The sequence below is a fragment of the Adiantum capillus-veneris genome, chromosome 8 (assembly GCF_014529385.1).
Source record: "Adiantum capillus-veneris isolate H3 chromosome 8, ASM1452938v2, whole genome shotgun sequence".
Taxonomy (NCBI): Eukaryota; Viridiplantae; Streptophyta; class Polypodiopsida; order Polypodiales; family Pteridaceae; genus Adiantum; species Adiantum capillus-veneris.
In genome coordinates, this window is record NC_140938.1 from 126,534,149 (window position 1) to 126,557,024 (window position 22,876).

At 43.0% G+C, this 22,876-nt stretch overlaps 1 pseudogene; it reads left to right on the forward strand.

Moving 5' to 3' along the window:
• Positions 1–21,853: 21,853 nt before the first annotated feature.
• Positions 21,854–22,285, forward strand: LOC147452922 (G-type lectin S-receptor-like serine/threonine-protein kinase SD2-5 pseudogene; annotated as a pseudogene).
• The last annotated feature ends 591 nt before the right edge of the window (positions 22,286–22,876 follow it).

Genomic DNA, 22,876 nt, shown 5'->3' on the forward strand with positions numbered 1-22,876 from the left:
AGGTTTTCTTATGGAAGGTTATTTGGGGTGCTCTACTGACGGGGGTGAAGATTCAGGAGAGAGGGATTGGGTCAGACCGATGCTTGGGGTGCAGATTGGCTAGTGAAGATCTGGCCCACCTATTCATGGACTGCCCAACTATCAAAGGCCTCGCAGGGAAAATATGCAAGTGGGTCCAAAGAACATGGAAAATTAGTTTTTTCAAGACTGACATGTTCCTTGGAGGTAAGAATTCAGGTAGTCTTGCACTCCTCATCAGCACTCAGATCGTCAGATACTTCTTCTTACATAATGTATGGCAGACAAGGAACCACCGTGTGTTTGAAGGAGGTTTTGAGGTGGCAAGCTTCGCAGAAATTATACAAGAAAACAAAGTGCTAATATGGACACTCGGACGCAGGCAACACTCGGAGGATTTGTCTACGACTACTTGTGCCTTGTTGCCAGCAGATGGAATGCCTAGGATGGGGGAAAATCTTGGCCATCGGTAAATAAAAGATCTCAGAATGACAGGATTATGGACCTTGTGTATCAAGGATGAGGGGGTGGGTTGGTAGGGGTGGCTGCCCTGATAGCCGATGTAATTATGGTCCCTGAATGTTGTCATGGCTTAACATGAGCATGACAAGACCTTGTAATTTTTTGGGTTGTTCAATATAATTCACTCACAATTGTGAGTTTTGCTATTAAAAAAAAAGAGAGAATAAGAGCACTAATTAAGTTTGAAAGGTAAAGCTTAATTTTTCTTTTAATGTATACATCTATATGTTTTCCTTGTGACTGTATTTCTTTGGTGGAGCAGAAGAAAACGATCATGCTTATAAAGCTACTAATTGACCTTCACTCTTACGGATTTGAGCCAATGGGCTATGCCCCCCCACACACAAAAAGACAGTCGAGTTGCATCTACTCGGGAATCTGCTTCGGCCTAAGCTACTACCCACCTTTCGATTGTGGCTGCACCTACTTTCGGCTACCCTCCAAATTGGTGCTACTGTCGAGCACAAACCATCACCACTAATATCCCCTTCTCTCAAGACATGCACCAACCGAGACCCCTGCATGGACCAAGCCTGATGAAGCTTTTCACCCCCCCTTTTCTCATCAGCAACGAGTAACGAGTATTCCTTTTTCCTCCAACAACAACAACCTCAACTTTATTTTAACCACCAAGTAATCTCGAAACTTTACTCTATTACCTTACCACTCCTCACCTTTCTTTAGTTTTACTATCATTCACATCACCTTCCCCTTTATTATCTTTAGTGTTCATCACATCATCCCCCCCCCCCCCCCCCCCAAAAACACCTTTTTGGCTTTCTAAAAGAAACCCTTAGTGTTGGGCTAGGTTAGGGGGACTTCATAGTTTTCAATGCATGATGGAGACTTGTCTTCAAACGATAGAATACTAAAGCGAAGTTTCACTTTACATAATTTTAGTAAATTTTACACACACACACACAGATATATGTTTTTTTGCATTCTATTATTGTTTTAGAATGCTAAAGTGAAGTTTCACCTTGCATAATTCTAATAAATTCTACACACACACATATATTAATTAATTTTTTTTATTTCACCTTTCATTTCACAACTTCACATGGCTTTACATTTCTTGCATTTTATAGATTGATTCCAATTAGTGTTAACATTCAAGAAAGTCTCTTTTATTAAGCGGCTGTTGTTGATCGAGTTTCCTCCTCACAAAGAAAAAAACCGAAAATACTAGTAGAAATTTTGAGATTTGCAAAATGTTTGGACGACTTTCTCACATATTTCATCCGTTTTTCTTTCGTTTACCATGGTTTGCAGCTAGCTAATCTTGATTTTCAATCAGCTCAAGATTAAGCTGATGCAATCCTTTCCCAAACACTGATACATCTTAAACAATTTTATCACTTTCTTATTGTTTTTGAAAGTCGTCGTGACCCTTTCACTTGTTCTTTTCGGATACATGCAAGAAGGGAATACATACACACAAACATTTTTGAAAATAAAAAATGGCAGCACATCACACACATAGATTTTTTTTCTCTTCACCATCTCTAAGCAAGAACACACACACACACACACACACACACACACACGCTCTTCGCCATGGCTAGCACACACACCTCTCACTCTTCCTACAGCTTCAATGATGGAGCCCCTACATGCTCAAGAGAGATGAAGTAACTCCATCAGACGATACGACATCAAAATCATCGAATTTATTCAACGAAAACCCTCAACTCCGGATCACGATTTATAGCAGATCAATCTAATTATTAATTTCCCCCCTTGTGATGGAGACGATGCCAATAACCCTTCCGATTGGACCACTGATTCACCTCTCCCGGCACCAACCCTAGAGCAACAAGTATTCTTTCAACAACAGGAATTAAACATTGCACATCAACGCCTTGCAACGGATGACCAGAAAAGAGCACGCGGCGACGACATTGATGATGAACATATGATCAAAATATTGAAGGCCGCATTCGATGCTCAGCAATCCCGCAAAGTCAACAAGATAAGTAAAAAATGCTTTACATTTTCAAGTTTGATGGCCACAAAATTGGTGAAATTGTACTCTCTTGGCTAACACAGTTCAACGATTATTTTGTTGACGAATCTTTCACTAAAAAAGATAAGATTAAATGTGCTACTAATCATTTGTTTGGTCAAGCTTCTCTTTGGTGGAGCTTACTTCGCAAAACAACAGAACCACCATCAACCTAGGATAATTTTCAACAGCGGGTCAAAGATTCCCTTTTACCCCCTCAAGTCAGTCTTGATGCTCGTCGTCTTGGGCCAAATTTTCCTCGATGCAAGAAGACCCCCTTACATCGACTACTTTTGGGAACGTCTTCTACTCTTTAGTATGGTAGAAGAAGTGTCGACAGACTCCCTCCAACGCAAATATGAAGCCTCCCCAATGGCATATATTCTAAGATCAATTCTCTCAAACCAACGTCTCTTTATGAAGCTATATCCTTGGCCTACGATGCTACAAAAATAATCAACTCCATCGTCCATGAGGTGTGCACCATGCACAGCCCCAATCGTCCCACTTTTCAACCTCGTAGTCAATGGGGTAACAACAATTGCAACGATAATAATTTCAACAAGTATACTTCAAACCTTCCACAAATAATTACACACAAAACTGTCCACCCCCTTTCCCCGACAGACACCAAAATAATCATCACCCACAACATGATTCCACCAATACACCCACACACACTGCACCTCAAAATTCAAACACACATAATCATCCCAATCCCCTTGCAAATCGCAATGGTGGCTGATGCTTCAAGTGCCGCCAATACGGCCATGTTGAAGCCGATTGCACCAAAGATCATCCATCTGGACCTCGTCAACCCACAGCTCGAACCCACAGCTCGAGTACACAACATTGAAGACAAATAATTTGCAAATCTTGACAAAAGTACATTTTTCCAAACTCACATTGATTATTTAGGCCACATCGTCTCTGAAACAGGCATATTCGTCGGCCCTCAAAAGATTGACACTATTAAAACATTGGCTACCCCCAAATCTATGCATGACATCAAATCTTTTCTAGGCTTAGCAGGCTTTTATTGGAAATTTGTTAAAAACTTCTCACACATTGCATCCCTAAGGACCACCTTGCTTCGCCAAAAAATACAATTCCATTGGGGTCCCGAACATCAAAAATCGTTTGACAACCTCAAACACCTCCTCACACATGCCACCATCCTACAACTGTCCGACTTCAGACAACCCTTCTTTGTAGTTGTCACAGATGCCAGTGGCTCAGGTATATGCATAGTGTTAATGCAAAATGATCACACACTTGGCTTTGAAAGTCAAAAATTCAAACCACTTGAAACCAAATACAACACATACGATAAAGAATTGCTAGCAGTAGTTCATGCTCTAGACATTTGGGAACACTATCTTATGGGCTATGAAGTTCTAATCAAGACTGACCAACAGGCCATTAAACACCTGCTTACTCAATCCACCATTTCAAACCGGCGTATCAAATGGGCCGGTTTCATTCAAAATTTCCATCCCATGATACAATACCAACCGGGTAAAGCGAATGTAGTAGCAAACGCATTAAGTAGAAAACCTAAAGTTATTGTTCTTTTTGTTACTCATTCATGTGTCTTTGATAAAATCAAGCATATTTATTTGTGAGTGATGTGCAATCATTTCATTCTATGCCTGACACATATGCTCAAGATCCACATTTTGCACGTGCTTGATTTGAAATACATCACAAAAAGCGTACTTTGTACCCAACAAGAAGACATTGCCCGCATCACAGACTACAAAATTTTTCCTCAAAACCATCTTCCCCTATCATGGCTTCCCCAAGATCATTTTCTTTGACCGAGTTGGCCGCTTCTACAATCACTTTTGGGTCACCCTAGCCAAAAACTTAGGCTCTACAATAGATTTCACATGTGCATTTCACCCTAAAAGTAATGGTAAAATAGAAGCCACGAACAACACCATTATGGACCTCCTTAGATCTTATACGACTGAAAATACTGCAAACTGGGACCACAATGATCTATCTTCTATGATAGATGAGTATGCTACTGACCCTGACTTTAAAGACATAATGTCAGCCCTTGCATTGGGGAAGAAAGAAGAACCATTCACCTTGCAGGATGGTTATCTTCTCCATGGCAATAGCCTATGTGTTACCCACTCCCTTTGTGAGAAAGTCATGTATGAATCCCATGCTCCGCCCTATGTGGGGCATAAAGTATTCAGCCTACTCTTCGAGGAGTAGAGACATACTACTACTGGCCTACCATGAAAGTGGACATACAAGAGTATGTTTCAAAATGTGTGGTATGCCAAAAGACCAAGTATGATAGAGGGAAGCAACCTGGATTACTCCAGCCATTTCCAATCCCTAATTCACCATGGGAGAGTATATCCATGGATTTTATCTTTGGATTACCTAAGTCTATCCATGGGAATTCGGGAATATGGACAATAGTCGACAGGTTTAGCAAGCAAGCACACTTTATTCCTGTCAAAAAGACAATTAAGACTCACCAAATGGTACCTCTCTTCATATCTCAAATTTTCAAACACCATGGATTGCCAACATCCATCGTGTCAGATAGAGATCCTAGAATGACCAGTAATTTTTGGAAAAGTCTCATTGAAAATCTAGGTACAAGATTGAATTTCTCTTCGGCCTATCACCCACAAACGGATGGCCAAAGTGAGATAGCCAACCTTACAATTCTCGATCTACTAAAAACTTATGTTATAGAAGTAGATCAACGCTCACAATGGAAGAAGTACTTACCCCTTGTAGAGTATGCATACAATAATCATGTCCATACTACTATGAGAAAGACACCTTTTGAGATTATAGAGGGAAGACCTAAAAGTCCCTTGCTACTTAAAGTACATGGGAAGATCTTCGTTGGTGATGAGTATCGCCGTGACCTAAGGAATCTTTTCAAAAGATTAAGGAGGCTATATCCACCTCTCAACAAAGGCAAAAAGCTGATGCTGGACAAGCTCAACGTTCAAAGAAAATGATTGGGTCTTACTTAAGTTTCCCAAGGCTCGATTGAGCAAACGATGGGCAAAAATCATATGGGCCATCAAACGTATTATGTTAAACTAGGCAAAAGATACTATGGTCCTTTTCAAATCTTGAAGCCAATCAATGAGATGGCTTATCAACTCAAGCTGCCCAACCATTGGCTTATACACAATGCTTTTCATGTGAGCCTACTTAAGCCCTACAAAGGAGAGCCACCAAGTGAACCAATTATTCAAGACCCTTCAAAAATCAAAAACCAAGAAGAGGTGCTAGTGACACAGGGTTAACCGCACTGCACTGTAGCTCACCTAGAGGCTAATGATGCCCGGCTTTCGGAGGCTACGGCCACGGGAACCAACCCCGAGAGGGGAGCTTGATAATGCAATGAAAAGAATGAAAAAACAACTTTTTTTTTTCATTCTTTTCCTCAGGCTGCAGACCACCACCCTGCTTGCACCCACATAGGGGTCGTCCCCCCCCTTGACCTTACCCCCTCCCTCTCCTCCATTATCTCCTTCTCTCTCTCTCCTCCCCTAGCATGGTGCTCAATCTCTCTCTCTTTCATTACTGCATGCGGCCAAGGACTCTCTCTCTCCCTCTCGTTTGTCAACCCAAGGGGGGCCTCCATGCAGTGCATCTCTCTCTCTCTCTCTCTCTCTCTCTCTCTCTCTCTCTCTCTCTCTCTCTCTCTCTCTCTCTCTCTCTCTCTCTCTTGCGTTCCCCACCCATGATTACTCATGCTCCCTCTCTCTCATTGACTCTCGCTCTCTCTCCCTCTTCCTTGTGTCGACAGTCATGAGGGCGTAGAATAATTCCCCTCTCTCTCTCTCTCTCGTTGGAGCGGGCTCCCAATCTCTCTCCTTTCCTATGTCGCGACTTATCAAGCAGAAACACATGCTAAACTACGACTACACCTAGTATAAATCACCTTTCTGGCAAGAAGAACACAAGAAGCAAGACAAACGGGGAGGAGCCATATGGTCTAGGTCTCTTCATCCATAGCATCTCAACATCAACAAAATACTAGTGACGGCAGAAGAATACTTCATCCCCTCTTCTGCGACTTTCTCCCATCGACAACACCCTTGTTAAAAAACCCTAAACAAAGTTACCCTAAGTCTAGCCATGGCTAGCACTTGTAAATTCACCTATCCCTACCCCACTCCTTCCCTCTCTCTCTACTCTCTTCACCTTCTCTCTCTTACTCAATAGAATAAGAAGAGGCTCCACTGGAGCATGCCCCGCAATCACATGTCACACTCACACTCTCTCTCACCCCACTAGTAAGAGAGGTCTCCACTCCCAAAATCCTATATAAGGAGGGTGAGCTCTCCACTCATCGACACGGAGAGGAGAACACCAATGCAAAGAAGCACAACATCATCATAATCATAACAATATACACAAGTATGATAGACAAAGGTAGTTCTTTTGAAAGGTTGGCACTCTAAGCACATGGAATTAGGAGCACTTGATGCTAGCACCATGGAAATATGGGTTTCGACACACATCTAGCTCATAAGAAATCTTTTGGTTAGCCCAAGCTGCATCTTGGAGCTCGAGTAGCTTGTAATCTTGCTGCAGAACTACATCAATAGAGAGGACCTCTTCGCCATCAAGACATGTGTACTTGTGTTGTATCATGTAATAGAAGTCGGGTGTAAGCATTCACCCTCTGGGTGGTAGCTTCTTCTCTATGGAAGCTCTTGGGTATGGTTGTGTATCCATTTGGGACTTCTCATAGTAGGGAATAATAAGAAAAGGGTGATCTTTCTCTCTCTCTCTCTCTCTCTCTCTCTCTCTCTCTCTCTCTCTCTCTCTCTCTCACCACACACACGCTCTCTCTTATACTCAAGATTCACAAGAATGTGGTTTGGGTGTGTTGTGCTAGGGTGACATAGGCTATGATATGTGCCCTAGCCGTATTTATGCTAGGTGGTGCCCCTTAGAGTTATAGGATAGTCCTTCCCCTTGAGATGATGCTTGGGGACTTCAGGCTATGTGTGATGTAGAGGAATCCCCACCTGGCACGTCATTTTCGAACATCACTTTCTTGGTGCCCCCACATTGAGGATCCTTTCATGAAACCTTTTAGCTTACAAGACTAAAAACCCTATCTTTTGTGGATGGATGAGTGGTTAGTAGGGTTTGCTAACTGGACAACAAAAGAAGAAGAGTTCCAAGCACAGCTGGACGAACTTCGCATCTCCATCGAGGCTTGAGTGCCAGGCGTAACGGTGATAGATTTGCAGTGGGAAAGACAACCAGCACATCAAACTCAGTGGATATCATAGCCCGTGTGCCAAGGAGAAGGAGAAGAGGTCAAGACCATGTCTGCAACCTACGACCAACCTGCAACAACAAGATGGATCAAGCTCTGCACAGAAGAGAGTTAACACTATTCTAATTTGAGAATCGGGTAATTCAAGTCACCGAGGTAATTATCACGGTCAGTTTCCAAGTCATGCTTGATGTTGCAGCACAGATAACGGAAGCACATGCTCACGCCCTCACTAGAGAGACTAGGGATCTACTAAGTGTGTTTCAGGAAAGGACACCACTCTCTCCCACTAGTTTTCACAGTGACTAAGTACCTCTAAGCTTCACATGAGTCGGTACAACCTACCTCAAGTTTGTCCTACCTTTGGTACAAGGCAATGTACCATTTGAGATTTTAATATATGTTCTAGTATAGAAAGGGTATACACACCTTCTTGTAAGAAAAAATAAATATTTTGGTGTAAGCTAAGCAATGTATCTCTCTCTGTCTCTCTCTCTCTCTCTCTCTCTCTCTCTCTCTCTCTCTCAGTAATCATGGCAAGTGTAGCATTTCCAACATTTAAAGGAAAGAAGGGGGAGGATTTGGTAGCAAATTTCTTAGATGACTTTGAAGTAGCATGTGTAGTAAGCAACAAAGACACAGATGAGTCACGGGTTAGAATCTTTAAACATCTCATGAAGGTAGAAGCTAGGTCATGGTACAACGCACTCCCACAAGAAACCAAGATAACTAGGAGCTCCTAAAAACTTATTTTAAGGGGCGCTTTGTGGGAGGTACCACTTCAGAGAAGCTGTGGGACAAGTTGAGAGACTTGAAGCAGGATGGTCTTTTAGAGTATACCACCTATGAGTCCAAGTTCGTAGATTTGTTGGAACGGTGGGTTGAGTCACTGGCAAGAGGAGAAGTTGCACCCAATTTCCTCAAGAAGGACTGGTTCACGCATGGCTTGTGGTCTCCGCTCAAAGAGAAGGTGAAGGGTAGATTCCCAACTACGTATGAGCTAGCCGTTGAGATTGCTCGCCTTAAGGACAAGAAGCTGCAAATGAAAGCCAAAGAAATCGAGTCAACAAAAGCACGAACATCGCATCAACCTCCAACCACGACAACCACCACTCCACCTCCACCACCAACGGCTCTTGGGGTAGGAAATGACCAACAAGATATATTGGCCCACATTACTAATCAACTGCAGAATTTGTATGTCCACTTGATACAGCAAGGAAGCAATCAGGAGAGAGATCAAGACCTGGGAAGAGCACGACGATAAAATAGGGAGTATCACTGCTACAATTGTGGAGAAGATGGTCATGGTCTGTATTACTGTCCCCAACCACGACAACCCTATAATAGAGGAGGTAGGAGAAACCAATTGTCACCCCCTAGAGAGAGAGAGCACCTCCACCCCGAGCACCAGCCCCACCAACACAAATTCTATGTCCACCCTCGGCACCACCACAAGCACCCATTCCACCTCTTCCACCGACACCACCACCTGATCGCACTATAAGCATCATAAGCTTAGAGGAGAAAGGAAAGGCTGTAGTAGTGGATTCACCCAGAGCGAAGGAGAAAGACAAGGTAAGGTGAAGGCAAGCTTTGTAGAACCATTTGAAACCATGACTGTAAAGAGAGCTAGGAGGGAGAAAACTGCACAAACTAATGATGAGAGAAGCATGAAGGGACGAAAAATAGGCATCACCAACTTTCGGTTGGAGAGAGTTCTAGGCCCTATGATCTCACATTGGATGTGGCAGAGCAAGGACCAAAGATTACATGGCCACAGCTGCTACATCTCGCACCAAAGATAAGGCGGCAATGGTCTAAAATGGTCAGTACAAGGCGCTCTAAAGCAAAGGTAGCCAGAGCAATTTCGGCTTCTTGCAACATGGTTGACATCCTTCTAGTCGTCGAAACGCCTACATGAATGGTGGCGTACAAATTTGTGTGATGAGTGAAGCTATGATGCTTCGGCTAGGGCAAAGATGGCAAACAACGCCTCAGGGGGGTCATTATATATAAAATCTACATATCACGTGTGTTCAATGACTATTTATAAATCCCCTTAGCTGTGAATTTTTCACCAATAAAAAGAACCCTTTTCCTATTCAATCAGTAAAAGAAAATTCAAGATCATTTTTTCAACACCCTTATGTATGTAAATCTATGAGGAAATATAGAATAAAATATTCCCTACTATTAAACCCAGGTGATAGGCATTTTTTAATTATAGTGATCCCTCCGAGAACAACGCAAAGGTGAAATGTGCGGGTGTAGTAACTGCCGTAAAGGTAAAAGCCTTCAACACTGAGGTAGAAGTAGATATTTTTGTGATGCCAACTAAGGGGGAGGGATATCCATTGATCAAGGCCATGGTTGATGGACATGAAGGCAAAGCAGGACTGGGGCACTGGTCTTCTATGCATGACTGGTAAGAAGGGGGAAACAATCTACTACGACATGAGGACCGGCAAGCAAAGGAAGATGGACCTAAACATCAACAAATAAATCCACTGGTGTGTCTTCCACTTCTGAGGAGGAGACCACTTCCACCAAAGAGGGTGACAGTTCCATCAATGTAATGTGCATTATCATGAGGGATCTACAAAGGGCAAGCACGAATGGCGACCTGTCACCAGAAGGTCAAAACAACAAAGAGAAAGACAAATCACTTGGTCCAGGAGAGGGTAGGTTGAAAAGTATGTTGTCTATGGAACTAACAAGTGAAGAGAGGGATATTTTTTTGCAAATGTTGATGGGATTCCCTAACCTTTTCATTGACAACTATGAAAGAATCACAGGTATTATAGTACTAGAGCATCATATCAAGTTGAAGGAAGGGGTAAAGCCAGTTGTGCAGAAACTACGACGGCTGGGGGTCATACAAGAAAAGGCACTCCTCACCGAGGTAAGGAAGCTACTAGAAGCAAGGTTTATTTACCCTGTGGAAAACTCAGAGTGGGTGTCACCCATAGTGGTGACACCTAAGAAGAATGGTAAGTGGAGGGTCTACGTCGACGACAAACCACTAAATGCAGCCACAAAGAGGGACGTCCCTTTCTTAGATGAAATTCTGAATGAAGTAGCTGGTTTTGAATGCTACACAATGTGTGATGGGTATTCCGGCTATTTTCAAATACGCATAGCCTTTGAAGACCAAATAAAAAGCACTTTCATTACATCATGGGGTTATTTTGCTTATAGAGTTATGCCATTTGACCTCACAAATGCACCTGCCACATTTCAGAGATATGTCACATATGTCTTTCAACCGTTCTTTGGAGCATCCATAAGATTGTCCATTGATGATTTTTATATATATAGCCCTCGCATCTTACACTTAGAAAAAGTGACTGAGGGTTTAGCAAGGCTGCAACGCCTAGGAGGCCAGTTAAATGTAGACAAGTGCCACATTGGGAAAAGTAGAGTCATTCTCTTAGGCTATGAAATTTCAGCTTAAGGTATCAATGCCAATCCAAGTAAGGTGTCCACAGTCATCGCATTACCTTCACCAACAACCACATGTCAACTAGTCTCTTTTCTGCAGAAGGTGAGGTACTTGAGTAGATTCATACATCTACTATCGTAGCTTGTTCTATCATTGCAACAGCTTACACAACGATCGACTTTCACATGGGACGAGGAGAGCGATCATCACTACAACAAGGTAAAGGAGGTCTTAGCCACCCTACCAACTATCTCACCGCCTAAGTGGGATGAAAGGTTCTATGTCACCTCAAGTGTGGGTGATGACTCCCTAGGGGCATTGCTACTCCAGAAGGATGCAACGACATCTTTCATGAGGCCAATCTACTTCTCCAGTCGCATGATGACAGCGACAGACAAAGGTTTCACCCATGTGGAATACTAGTCATAGCTCTTAGATTTGCAACTATAAAGTTTTGATTATATTTGTTGTCGCAATTTGTAATCTTAACCATGGATGAAATGTTCCCCTATGTGGTACAACACATGGATGTTTCTACTATAATTACTAAATGGCTAGTTTGTCTGCAAGAGTTTGACTACACGGTTCAGGTGGAAAGCACGACAAGGGCAATCTTGGGGGGACTCATGACCTACCAACACTTTGAGAAAAAGTTAAAGCGATCTAGAGGGGAGGAAATTCAACCACTTACAGAGCCATCAATGATAAAAAGAGCACACTCTCTCTACTTTGATGGAGCCTACAATCGAGCATCCAACAAAGCAGCTGCAGGCATAGTGGTTTTGAATGACAAAGGTATCAAGGTATTTTTGCTTGGCCATTTGTTAGAATCACATTCTAACAATGAATCTGAGTATGCAACACCGACAAAAGAGTTACAATGGTGCATCTCACAAGGGGTAAAACGCCTTAATGTATTTGGGGATGCTCTACTTTTGGTAAGGCAAGTAAATGGAGCATGGACATGTAAGAATCCTAGCTTGAGGAATCACTTAAGCTATGTAAAAACTTTGTTGGGTAAGTTTGAAGCAGTTCAATTACACCACATTCCAAGGGCTCAAAACCATGAAGCCAACGCCTTAGCAAGATTGCAGGAAATGCTAGTTGAGGCTATAAAGCTAAAGCTCCCTCTATTTCAAGGTAGTGACGTCTTACCCGACATAATGCATTCCTTGGAAACAGAGGAATGTCCACCAGATCTGACAAAAGGGCAAAATCAATGGCTCACCAGGAAGGCCACAAGGTATCGACTTATCAATGACGGTTTGTATTGTAAGGGTAAGGACCAAGTACTCAGGAAGGTCCCTCTCTAATAAAATTATTGGGATAATTTCCAGTTGCCATGATGGTTTTTGTGGCGGTCACTTTGCCCTAGATATAACAAGCAACAAAATCTTGTAGGATAGTTTTGTATGGCCTAGCCTCAATCGTGATGTACACCACTGGTGTAAGACATGTAAGTTGTGTCAAAGGGCCGGCACTAGGTCACTCATGATTGAACCACAGACACCTATCCTTTCATATAGGCCATTTGAAAAATGGGATATAGATGCCATAGGACCATTGCCTAGGGCCAACTCCGGGAAGTTCTATATCATCATGGCAGTCGACTATATGACTAGATTGGCGGAAGCTACAGCCACAACTAGGATCACAGTTGTGGAGGTAGCCAAGTTTGTCTATGAGCACATTTGTTGCAGGTTTGGCACACTATTAGAAATCATCTCTGATAGAGGGCCAGGTTTTCGAGCCGACTTGGTAGGGGAGTTAATGCAAAAATTAGGCATTACAAGGAGGCACTCCACACCATATTACCCTCAATGTAATGGCCTAGTTGAAAAATTGAATGGAATGATTTGTAAAATTATCACCAAGCAGTTTAACAATCATCCTGGGGATTGGGATAAGTATCTACTCCTAGCTTTATGGGCCTACCGAACCTCATTCCGAACATATTTGGGTTCACCCCATATCATTTGGTATTTGGTAAGGAGCCAATCTTACCTATTGAGGTGCAACTAGCAAGTCTTAAAATAATGGCGAGCCAGCTTCAACAACCCAACATGCATTTGAAAGATCACATCCTTGACTTGGAACGACTACAACTGGACAGAGAGGAGGCAATCAATCATTATGAGGCATAGGCAGAACACAGACGGCTTACTTCCAATCAACATCTTTGCCACAAAGATTTAAAGAAGGGCATGTTGGTGCTCCGCTATGACAATCGCTTCGACACACGCAAGGATAAGAAGTTCCTACTCCGATGGGAAGGCCCTTTCATCATCAGGAAAAAATATGCCAATGGGAGTTACAAACTCATGGAAGCGGATGGTAAGCTTCATAAGAGGAGGGTCACTGGATGGAGGCTTAAACCCTATTTTCTACGATTTAAACAAGCTCCACCTATCATGATTCGAGATGAGGATACACCATCAACCTCCATCTCTGATGACAAAGACCAAACAAATGAGTTAGAGGCATAAATGCCCCTAACCTTTTGGGGGAGGGCTAATGACATGGGGTTAACCGCACCGCACTCTAGCTCATGCAAAGGTTAATGATGCCCGGCTTTCGGAGGCTACGGCCGCGGGAACCAACCCGGAGACGGGAGCTTGATAATGCAAAAAAAACAAAAAAAAACTTTTTTTTTCTTTCTTTTCCTCAGGCTACAGACCGCCACCCTGCTCGCACCCACAGAGGGGTCGTCCCCCCCCTTTACCTTACCCCCTCCCTCTTCTCCATTATCTCCTTCTCTCTCTCTCTTCCCCAAGCATGGTGCTCAATCTTCTCTCCTTCATTATTGCATGTGGCCAAGAACTCTCTCTCTCCCTCTCGTTCGTCAACCCAAGGGGGGCCGCCATGCAACGCAAGCCAAAGCTCTCTTTCTCTCTCTCGTTCCCCACCCATGATCACTCACGCTCCTCTCTCACCTTGCTCTCGCTCTCTCTCCCTCTTCCTTGTGTCGGCAGCCATGAGGACACATAATAATCTCTCTCTCTCTCTCTCTCTCTCTCTCTCTCTCTCTCTCTCTCTCTCTCTCTCTCTCTCTCTCTCTCTCTCTCTCTCTCTCTCTCTCTCTCTCTCTCTCCCCCCCCCCCCCCCGCCCCCACACACACACACAGTCAGCCTCACTCCCTCACTCTCTCCCTCCCTCTCTCCCATGCTCGCTCTCCTCCCCTCTCACTCACTCTCCCTCTCTCTCTCCTTTCCTGTGTCACGAGCCAGCAGGAGTCGCTCTCTCTCTCTCTCTCTCTCTCTCTCTCTCTCTCTCTCTCTCTCTCTCTCTCTCTCTCTCTCTCTCTCTCTCTCTCTCTCTCTCTTTCATTATTTTTCCCTCCCATACACTGCATACACACTCACACAAACACACAAACACACAAACCCCACACAAACACACTCTCAGCCTCTCCCTCATTGAGCACCTCCTCTCTCGTTCTCTGTATAACAAAGCTCTCTCTCTTTCTCAATTACCCCACACACACACCCACTATGTCAAGCACACACATGCATACAAATGTGTACACGCACCTACATATGCACTAGTATTTATAGTATCCACACACCCATGCACACCATGAAATCTCACTACACACTTCATGCATGAGCGCACATACACATATACATATACACATACACGCACGAACACTTATCAAGTAGAAACACATGCTAAACTACGACTACGCCTAGTATAAATCACCTTTTTGGCAAGAAGAACACAAGAAGCAAGATGGAGAAGGGAGACAAACGGGAAGGAGCCGTACGGTCTAGGTCTGTTCATCCCATAGCATCTCGACATCGACAAAATACCGGTGATGGCAGAAGAATACTCCATCCCCTCTTCTATGACTTTCTCTCATTGACAACACCCTTGTTAAAAAACCCTAAACAAAGTTACCCTAAGTCTAGCCATGGCTAGGACTTGTAAATTCACCTATCCCTACCCCACTCCTTTCCTCTCTCTCTCTACTCTCTTCACCTTCTCTCTCTTACTCAATAAAATAAGAAGAGGCTCCACTGGAGCAGGTCCCGCAATCACATGGCACACTCACACTCTCTCTCACCCCACTAGTAAGAGAGGTCTCCACTCCCAAAATCCTATATGAGGAGGGTGAGCTCTCTACTCAACAACACAAAGAGGAGAACGCTAATGCAGAGAAGCACAACATCACCATAATCATAACAATATGCACACCCTATACAAGTATGATAGACAATAGGTAGTTCTTTTGGAAGGTTGGCACTCTAAGCACATGGAATTAGGAGCACTTGATGCTAGCACCATGGAAATATGGGTTTAGACACACATCTAGCTCATAAAAAATATTTTGGTTAGCCCAAGCCCCATCTTGGAGCTCGAGTAGCTTGTAATCTTGCTGCGGAACTACATCAATAGAGAGGACCTCTTCGCCATCAAGACCTGTGTACTTGTGTTGTATCATGTGATAGAAGTTGGGTGTAAGCATTCACCCTCTGGGTGGCAGCTTTTTCTCTATGGAAGATCTTGGGTATGGTTGTGTATCCATTTGGGACTTTTCATAGTAGGGAATAATAAGAAAGGGGTAATCTCTCTCTCTCTCTCTCTCTCTCTCTCTCTCTCTCTCTCTCTTATAGTCAAGATTTAGAAGAATAGGTTTGGATGTGTTGTGCTAGGGTGACAGAGTCTATGATATGCGCCCCAGCCGCATTTATGCTAGGTGGTGCCCCTTAATGTTATAGGATAGCCCTTCCCCTTGAGATGATGCTTGGGGACTTCAGGCTATGTGTGGTGTAAAGGCCACCCCACCTGGCACTTCATTTCCGAACATCACTGGGTACTACGACATGGGCAGATTATTCGCAATATCTTATTAAGTTCAAAAATCATCCTTCTGAAGATGCTAGATGGATGCAAGGAATACAGCTTAAGGAGAGTATGAACCTTGTCCAATGCTTACAATGCTACATTAGAGTAAGAAAATGTACATGTTTCTTTTAAATGACCAATGTTTTTGTCTTATAAGGCTAATCCTCTCTTTATTGTACACAAATTTATACAGTATGCATGCTTAGAATCATGTTTGTGATGATGATGTCTCTCAAACACCAATTAGAATTTGTCACTCTACTTTGGGAGAATGCAATGGTTTAAAGAGCAGACATTCTTGCGGCAGCTACGTCTCCCAAGCACCAAATGGATTAGTCATCCATCTTGGAAAGATGTCGTAGGGTAAAAAGGGATCCTCTACTAACTAAGAAACATAGACTAATGACTAAGACTTTAACTTTTCTACCTCATAGTCGAGGACAACTATGATTTCAAGAGAGAGGTAATGTCATAAAATCTAATATCTAACCAACCCAAATGATTTTCTCATATTAAACTGATCATTTATTGTGGGAGAATAAACGGGAACAAGGGTTCGAATACAAACATGTGCTTATAAAACTATCTCAACACGGGGCCAAATGAGAGAGGGTATGTCAAAGAGAAAGGCTATCTAATGAAGCTTAAATACCTTAGGGTTAGTTTCATTAAAAACCTCCAAAGATTAGTGTTAAAAGTACTTTGATCTTAGGCAAGCTAGGGTTGTGCTTAAGGTGGGAACCCGGCCCAAGTTTGAGGTGCTTGTTATCCTTGTTGACTAAGGTGCTTGTTGTGCTTGTTGACTAAGGTGCTTGTCGTGCTTGCTGACTAAGGTGCTTGAGGTGCTTCATGACTGAGGTGCTAGAGGGGATTAAAGTGTCCCAAAAAGTCAAGCATGAACCTACAAAAGAGGGGGTGAGCCCCAAGAGTAGGGGGGTGTGTTGACTAACTCCTTCTTCACCCAAGGGACACCCCTTTCTCAAAGAGGCCAATGGGACACATGTCAAGTCTCTAGCTGGGTTGCCCTCATGATGTGCCTAAAGTCTATTGGATGGCCTCTCAAGGGGTCCAATGATAATTTTGCTAATTTGTTAATTGTGTATGCATTTTATCAAGTCCTCTCTCTCAAAGGGGAAAGGGGGACACTTGCCCCAAGGCTAGCATGCTTGCTTGATATGCACTGTGCATGTGATTGGCCAGACTTGAAGGGGTCGAATGAGCTTCCACCATGAGCTAGAAGAGGGGGTCAACCAAAGCAAGGAGGGGGCTAGCTTGGGGGGTATACTTTCTTCATCTTCATTAAGATACTATTATGCTATGCTAAGCGGGAAGAGTGATGATAAATTGTATTGTACCAAGTCTCTCTTGATGGGAGAATCTATATTACAAAAGCCTATTGGAGGGGAGACCGGCTCCACATAAATCCGGTCATCTAACTGTTGTCAAGTTCTCTAACTCTCTCTCTTGAGAAATTAATGTTCATGCCAAGTTAATTAAGTATAATGGTTATGTTGCTATTGCTAATTAAGTTCACCCTCTATGTTCTCAAAGTAGTCTCATAGAAATGCTCACTCTAATTCTCTTAATTCCGCTATTCTCAAAGTTCATAGGCCTTTTCCATTACACCATTCAAAATCCTTCAAAAGATCAATGACAATGTGTTCTGCTGGGGCATTCCCTCACAATAGAAAATACGCAACTCCTTCCATGTTAGTTTGTTGTGAGACCACATAAGAAACCTATTCCCGACATTCCTTCCATAGCTAACCCCCCTTAATTGAGGACATGAAGAAATTTTGACTCCCGAAATAATTTTAGATCATGACATGACCACTTCCCGCACAAGAAACGAGTATAGAAGATATTTGGTAAAATATAAAAATTATTCTTTGGAAGAGTGTCAATGGATTTCTGAAGCATTGCTATGTTCGCACTACCATCACTTTATACTTGCATACCACACACCTACAAACACAAATTCACCGATTTAGGCACTGCCTCTCTTTCAAGTGTCGATTTGCCGGTTTAGGCAGCACTAGTATAGATTCGTTGATTTAGGCAGCATGAAATTAAATGCAAACTCATCGATCTAGGCAGCATTAGTGCATATTTTCCAATTTGGACAGCACGCCCATTGTTGTAGATCTGATGATTTAGGAAACACCGATTACTAGACCACTCTACGAGTGGCTGGCCACCATTTTCGCTAGTTTGCTTTTGGTAACAATTGAGGACAATTGTCTTTCAACCTTGGGGTATGTAATGAAATTGATATTTTGATGATTTATTTGTGAAATATTTGATATTTTGATGAAGCATTGCAATGTTGATTTAAAATGTGGAATATGATCACTTGTTTGGTGTTGTGTGAGCATATCAATGACTGGCACCTATTGGACAATAAGGCGAAAGCAATTATTCGTAATAAAACTTTCACCATTGAATTTCATGGCAATCCTTAGTATTTTATGGTTCATTTATAAGTTGAAATGTAGACAGTTATTTATTGTTATATTGAGCTCTTTACGAGCCATGACTATTATATGCCGAAGTGCGAATGGATGTAACTCATTTTTTAGCATGACTTCTTCTATAAATTAAATACGTGCAAGAGGGATATACTCATTCTTGCACGGGGGGGGATTGCACCCATTGCTCGTCTCTCTCTCTGTGTGGTTAGTCGGGTTTGTGTGCAACCATGGGCTTACCATGTATGTTGTTTATTGATTGGTTGCAGTCTGTTATGTTGTAGAGTTTTTTAAAGGAGCATCACGCAACCGCATGTAGCATAAAAATCATATGAGATCCAAATGGTTCATTTTAGAGAGCTACAATGACAGAATCTACCTTATCCAAAGGGGGAACAAAGTTGCAAGAGTAGTAGCAACGGATCATGATTGATTCCATCCCAAAGCATCTGAATCGTCCTTGGGAAGATTCTATGCTAGAGATAGGAGAAGGGAATCTTGCTTAAGAACTTCAGGGTGTAGGACTCTCTACATTTGACATGCAACAATGGAAGAAGGATGCATCTGGTAAGGCAACGCATTTGCCGAGTGGTGAAAGCTATCAATACAAAGGCAAAGACAAGTTGAAAAATGAGCTGGTTAGAGCAGTCCATAAGAACACGAGCAAGAGAAAATCGACAATGAAAGCATCTACAAACCGACATACAAACTTTGTGTCAACAGGTCGTGAAGGTTTGTCATTTTCATCTCAATCTTGATGTCCATGCATTTGCTTGGACTGCACAACTAGACTACGAGCAAAGCAGGTCTATCGTGGGTGACACAATATCGACTCCATACCATATTTTTGTATGCCTCTTTTGCATGATGTGCACTATATGTATTTTGTAATTTGTTTCATTTCCTCATTGCATGACAAAAAGTTTATTTACTCGCATGGTTTTCTTGTAGCTTGACAAAACAATGTTCTCTATGTTGCACACTCGGACGGATAAAATGCCTACTCAATGACCAGATTAGTAGTCCAAGTGAATTTTTCCATTTCTCTAAACTTCATTTTAATATATGTATGCAAACAAACACTATTAAAAAAATTCAATTTTCTAGCTTGATACCCACGAATATCTCCCCCCGCAACGGGTAGCTGCATGCAATATTGGACGAGACACGTCACCTGCAACACCCCAACACATAGAGAGAGAGAGAGAGAGAGAGAGAGAGAGATGCCCCCTAGCTTCACAAGCCCCTTCACTGCCCTATAGAAACAATCGCCTCACACCCATCGAGACCTCCCTCATCCGATTCTCCCTCCCATGCCTCGTCACACAAGCTGAGAACAAGAGGCATAGAGAGAGACAAATATAAATCGCAGTGGGCAATGGATCACACATATTCTCTTGACACCTCCTGCTCCTACTTGTGTGTCCATGCAACAGACCGTGTGTGTGAATCAAAATACACGCGTAGACTTTGCTCTCAGTGGTGACACACGCGGGATATATACATATATATATATATATATATATATATATATATATATAGAGAGAGAGAGAGAGAGAGAGAGAGAGAGAGAGAGATGTTGGTGACTATGCACCCACAGATTTGCTTGCAGACGACCATGTCGGCATGAAGAGCGGAGAGAGCATGGATTGACGAGTAAACAAACGTGATTGTTTTCTTTTTCAGCCCTAGTGTTGGTTGCGTTTTGGCGAGCTCAACAGCTGTGCAATTAGATTTAAGGGCAATGGCCTAGATCATTCCATGGCCACCTCCTGGCAGTAGGAAGTAAAAAACTACATTAGGCTCACCAAGTAACAAGCAATTTTAGATTCTATATGTATGATGCACTAGTCTTGTTTGGCCATAGAAAATTTTTGATGCGATTTAGTATTGATGTGCTGTTGGGGCAAGAAACTGTTTATATGGGTGGCCAATTTTGAAAAAAGATGAATTGAGTCGAATGTCGGGCAGATTCTGTCAAAGGCTAAACCGCATCAGGAAATTTCTATGGCCAAACAAGACTAGTGCATCATACATATAGAATCTAAAATTGCTTGTTATTTGGCAAGCCTAATGTAGTTTTTACTTCCTAGAGCCAGGAGGTGACCACTTGGCATGACCTAGGCCATTGCCCTTAAATCTAATTGCACGACTGTTGAGCTCGCCAAAAAGCAACCAACACTAGGGCTGAAAAAGCAAACGGTCACGTGCGGATCGCACTCAACGGGATGGGCTCAAGGATGTAGGAATGGGTTTGGTTACCTCATTTCGAGAAGAAGAGAGATTTGTAGTTTGGGGCAACGTGTGTGGTGTAATGGTTGAAGCGAGAACCTCCATATTTCTCCCAAGCCGTGATACATTGGCGTTGTAAGAAGGCCTTATTAACTTGGGAGTCGATCGAAGCATCCTTGACCAAGTGACATGCATCCCATCTTCCAAACCATTTCTTGATATCAAGCATCCACCCCGAACTTAGTATTTTGCTCTTGCATGTCTTTTGAACCATTTGACTTGCTTCATATGTGATTCTAGGAAGTCGATGCAAAGGGCTACGTTGTGTCTTACGCATGTACTCCACAACCCTTTGCATGCCCAAGACCTCAATGGGAAGCAATCCGGACTCAAGAAGTAAGAGCATGTAGGGTGTTTGTGTCTTGACTTGGAGAAAGTTGGTGAGAAAACGCTTTTGGACATTCTCAAACTCTTTCCAAGTAGACTTCCCGATGCTTCCACCCCACACCTCCGCTTTTCATGCCGACATGGTCGTCTGCAAGCAAATCTATTGGTGCATAGTCACCAACATCTCTCTCTCTCTCTCTCTCTCTCTCTCTCTCTCTCTCTCTCTCTCTCTCTCTCTCTCTCTCTCTCTCTCTCTCTCTCACTCAACCGCCTACGTCACATACGCTCTTGCATCACACATGACCGTACGACAACGAAGCTAGTAGCTTTTGAATAATTTTTTTGTCGCAGCTTCCAACAAAGTCCAACTATTGTCAATATAGCTCGTAATTTCAGGTCTACTATTAGTTTTTCCCTTGTAGATCCGACCTCTGCTAACTTGCTAGCATTCTATAGCACTAATCCTACTTGGAACTTGTTCTTCAACTCCTCCACCAACACCTACCAGATTATCACCCAATGTGGGAATTTTGCCATCTGTAATGCAAGTACCGCAACATGCCGTTGTCAGCCAGCACAAGGAGCCAATCACAACTTGGTGCAGTTCAGAGAATAAGTAGCAAGCATTGCTAGTGTTTCACATATGAACTTTGGCACATTGAAGAAATTGTGCCATGATGGGGAATGCGGACTGGTAGTGTATGAGCATATGGGGTGGGGATCCTTAGATAGGTGGTTGTTTAGGAAAGGAGGGGTGAAGTGGAAGCTGGGATGGGATCACATATGCAAGATCGCCAATGACACTGCAAAGGGCTTAACATACTTGCATCACAAGTGTGCAAAGAGAATTATGCACCGTGATGTTAAACTAGGGAACATTTTGCTGGACGAGGATTTCAACGCCAAGGTGGGTGGCTTCAAGCTTGCCAAGCTGATGGGGAAGGAGAAACAGGGCTTTGCAATGACCACTTTGAAAGGCACCCGTGGCTATCTCGCACCTAAATGGTTGAAGGACACCACCATTACTGCCAAATCGGATGTCTACAAGTCGAGGCAGTCTCGCTTTAGCTCATAAGTGGGCGGTGATGCCTTGATTTTGACTATGAATACCTCCCCACACTTGTCCTCTGCATCACCTTCACATCAACAAGTGCATCAAGAATTCACAACAGCCATGTAGGGATTTCACAACATCCATGTAGGGATTTCTCTTACAAAACACAAGGGAGGCAATGGATGCTTGATCTTGAAAATGCACCTGATGCATTACTAGGAGGTTCGTGGCACAACTCCTCTTCTAATCCCTTTGACAACTCAAGATAAGCCCTTACTAGTCCATGCCATTGTCAAGATGACGATGTCACATCTGCCAACCTGGAGAGGGAATTGTTGAATCTTGGCTTGTGAGTGATCCACCTCATCGAAGAGGGTTTTGTGTGTTTCACACTTACTTAAAGCTGCGATATGTTGCTTTTTAGCCATAAATGGTCAAGACATGCAGTGAGCAGCAGTGCTTCTCTCTTCAACACCCTAAGATGTTGTCACTTGAGGCCGTGGAAGCCCGTATCAAAACGTTGTCTTGCAAAGTCAGAGTTATTCCCCCCCAAGAAGTGTCAACCACTGAGTCTCCTTTGTCTATTTTGGACTTGTACTTGGCCATTGAGGG